We start from the raw sequence: 4009 nt of genomic DNA on the forward strand, positions 1-4009 counted from the left end.
TTGCTGTAAGGGCTGTGCTTAGCATAGCATCTGGCACAGGGTAGGCACTTAACACATGTCAGCTGTTATTGCCACTGTTCCCATTATTCCGACTTCCTTTCTGACCCCGAAGCCTCCTCACTGTCTGGAATTCAGCCCTCCTCCCGCTGCGAAAGGCAGGTCATGACTCTGGACCCGCTGTGTACCAGCACTGACTGTTTCCACCCAGCGGTTGTTTACTTAACTGTCCCCTTAAGTAACTCCCCTGCCATCAAAGGGCTGTTTACAAACCCCACAATTAGGCTTCCTGGAACAACAAATAAACACAAACCTAATTAGGCGTGTTTCTCCTGGCTCAAGGCACAGTGATCTAAAGGCTTGGGCACAGCAGCCACCAGTTAAATAAACAGTTGTGGGATGTATGGAGGAATGGATATATAGAGGGGTACATGGATGCGTGGATACATGGAATGGGTAAGTATGTGGATGGGTGAATGGATGGATGGATGGATGGATGGATGGATGGATAGATAAGTGATCAATTGATGGAAGAATTTATGGATGGGTAGATGTATAGATGATGTTTAAATTGATGGATAGATACATGAATGGAAGGATGGAAATATAGAAGGTGGAGGAATAAATAAATAGGCAGAGGAATAGAAGGTTAGGTAGATGGAAGTGTGAATGGATGGATGGATGGATGGATGGATGGATGGATGGATGAGTGAAGAGAAGAGCCAGATAGGATAATGGAAGGAAGGATGGGTAAACATTTGGATGGATGGGAGGATGGCTGGTAAGGGAGTGGATAGACAGATGAATGGATGGGTGAGTGGAAGTTAGTGAAATGCTGGAGGGAGAGGGTGGTGTGAGCTGAAGTTCTAAGCCCTTTCTGACATCTGGGCCCTGCCCTGTTCATTGCCATTCGATGTTACCACCCAGTAGAAGTGACTCCAGCCTTTCGGTGTCAGAATAACCTTGGGTTTGAATTCAGCCCCTGCCACATCCTAGCTTCGTGACCCTGAGCAAATCCTGTCCCTCTCTGGGCCTCAGTCTCCTCTGTAAAACCAACGCTAGTCACTGTCCTCACTTCTCAGGGTTGCTGGGGAGGTTAATGGGTTAAGTGCCGGGCCCTGTTCTCTGCTCCCAAGTGTAAATTCCCGTGCAGCCGCTGTTGACGGATTTCCCACATCCTGTGTTCTGGGGATTCACCTCAATAGAGGGGCCGAGGACCAGCCTGTGCTGGTGGCAAGGCCCTCCCACAGGGAGGCCGTCCCCTGAAGAGAGGGGCTGGTTCCCGCTGTGGGAGGCCACTTTGACACAAAACCCAAGACTTGGATCACCTCCCTGCCCAGCCCCCTGGATCCCAGCCTCAGGGCTCCACTCAGCTCTCCAGATCTGGGGGTGAGAATGGAGCCTGGCATGCGGACTGCCTCATTCCAGTCCCCCCTCCCACTTGCCAGCTGGGAACCTTGCGTGCGTGCATGCGTTACTCACCACTCTGTGCCTCGGAGAAATAAACGTCCCTACCTCATAAGATTATTGTGAGGGTTGAATGAGTTAATACAATAAAAGGTTTAGTACAGTGCCTGGCACACGGTAAGCATGGCTAGTTACTATTATTATTGCATCATCATAATAATAGTAATTACTATTATTGTTATTATTATTACCTCTCCCACTACCCCTTTAGCTTCTGGCCAGAGGACGCCTACGTTTCCCGAAGGAGATGCCCTCAGGCTGGGCTTGAAGGAACAGAAGGGCTCCAAGCGGAGGGCACCGCCTGGGCAAAGGCACAGAGTGGGAAAGCTCTCCTGGGAGCAAAGGGCTGGAGCGTCCCTGGCCAGGGGGAGGTGTGACTTCCAGTGGCAGAGGCTGGGCGGGGTGAGGTGAGTCAGTGTTTGGCTCCGCCAGGCCCTTGAAGAGCTGTTTCCCATCAAGCGGCGGGCGGGGCGGCTGCGGCTCCCTCTGGCCAGGGGTGAGGGTCTGAGTCAGCCGCAGTCAGGTAAGTGGAGGAGGATGTGGGGCTTTCCCACCTGCATGGAAGCCGTGTGAGCAGGGCAGGGCAGGGCAGCCTCCCACGGCAGGCAGGCGGGCAGGCGAGGCCTCTGCACCAGGTACAGCCTGGGTGCTGCCTGCCTCCACAGCTGACCCCAGGCCCCAAGTCCAGAGCGAGGCCTGGTTCCCTCTCCTCTACCTGAGACGTGGGGCAGGGCCCAGGACCCCAGCGAAGGGCCCTTCCTAGGGGAGGAGAGCTTTGGGGTCCAATGAGACCTGAGGAGGCAGGGAAAGCCTCCTTGAACAGAAGCTATTTGAACCAAGGCCTGTAGGGGGCGAGGAAGTGAGCAGTGGGTGATATCTGGGGAAAGTGTCCTGGGCAGGTACAAAGGCCCTGAGGTGGAGGCCTGGAGTTTTAGACGACAGTAGGAGACTGTCATGGCCAGAACCAAAGGGAGTGAGGGGGGAGGTGAGGGCAAGGCAGTGCTGGTGGAGGGCAGGTGTGTCACATTGTGCTGGCCAGGGTAGGAACAGCAGAGGTGGAGAGAAAAGGGTGTCAGTCAACAAGCCCTTCTTAGAGACCTACTGTGTGTGAGCCCTGTGCGGGAACTGTGGACACAGAGATCGTGAAGGCTGAGCCTTTGCTTGCAGTCCAGGAAACAGGAGGCAAATGAATGCAATTTTGGTGTGATTGGTGCTCAATGCAAAGTGTGAGTTGAGGGCACCTACTCCGCACAGGCCCTATCCACAGACTTTCTATGAAGTAACTCAACTTGTGAGAGAAGAACTATCATGAACCCCCATTTTACAGACGAGGAAACTGAGGCCCTCCTGGGGAGGCTAAGCAGCATGTCCCAAATTAAGAGCCCAGTAAGCAGCAGGCCGGGTTTCACACCCAGGTCTGAAGGGCTGCGGGCCTGGGCCCACCTGACTCCTCCGGTCGCCTGGTGGTCCTATGTAATCCAAGAGGGCGTCCTGCAGAGCTGAGGCTTGGCCGGGGTTCCCGGGCCACGTGCACAGAGCGGGCATTCTAGGCCTGGACAAGGCCTGAGCCAAGGCCTGGAGGGGAGACTGACCCGCTTAGCCAGTGTCTCCCAAACCTCACTTAAAAGTCATCCTTAAATCCATTCATACTTTTTACTAAGTAAATTGATGTTTTTGTTTGCTTGGTTGGTTTTTGTTTTGTTTTTATAGTTGATATACAATCTTATTTGAGTTGCAGGTGTCTAACACAGCGATTCCACATGTGTATGCCTTATGAAGTGATCACCACAATGAGTCTGGCAACCACCTTTCACCGTATAAAGTTATTATGATATTGTTGACACTATTCCCTATGTTGTACATTATATCCCTGTGACTGATTTATTTTATAACTGGAAGTTTGTGCCTCTTATCTCCCTTTACCTTTCTCTCCCATCCCTCAACCTTCCTCCCCTCTGGCAACATCAGTTTGTCCTCTGTATCTAGGAAATCTGTTTCTGTTTTGTTTTGTTTGTTCATTTGTTTTGGTTTTTAGATTCCACATGTAAGTGAAATTAGACCGCATTTGTCCTTCTCCATCTGGCTTATTTCACTCAGCATAATGCCTCCTACGTCCATCCATGTTGTCACAAATATAAGGTTTCACTATTTGTGGCTGAATAATATTCCATGGTACATATGTACCACATCTCCTTTATCCGTTCGTCCATCAGTGGACACCTAGGTTGCTTCCAGATCTTAGCTTTTGTAAGTAATGCTGCAATTAACATAGGGGTGCATATCTTTTCAAGTTTGTGTTTAGAATAGGTACCCAGCAGTGGGATTGCTGCGTCATATGGTAGTTCTATTTTTAATTTTTTTAAGGAACCTCCATATTGTTTTCCATAGTGGTTACATGCTTGGTTGGCTTTTAAAGAATAATTTACTGAGGTGAAATTCACATAACATCAAATTAACCACTCTAAAGAGAACAGTTCAATGGCATTTGGTACATTCACAATGTTGTGCAATCCCCTCCTCTAACTAGTTGGAAAACATTTTCACC

The 4009-nt window shown here is 50.3% G+C and overlaps 1 long non-coding RNA gene across 1 annotated transcript; it reads left to right on the forward strand.

Annotated features, from left to right (window-relative positions):
- Positions 1-398: 398 nt before the first annotated feature.
- Positions 399-3362, forward strand: LOC111827755. The gene is made up of 3 exons (XR_002831481.1): positions 399-453; positions 1676-1871; positions 3203-3362. It is a non-coding gene; the product is annotated as an uncharacterized LOC111827755 (long non-coding RNA).
- Positions 3363-4009: the final 647 nt, after the last annotated feature.

This window comes from Myotis lucifugus, unplaced genomic scaffold, assembly GCF_000147115.1.
Source record: "Myotis lucifugus unplaced genomic scaffold, Myoluc2.0 scaffold_215, whole genome shotgun sequence".
In the NCBI taxonomy this organism is placed as follows: Eukaryota; Metazoa; Chordata; class Mammalia; order Chiroptera; family Vespertilionidae; genus Myotis; species Myotis lucifugus.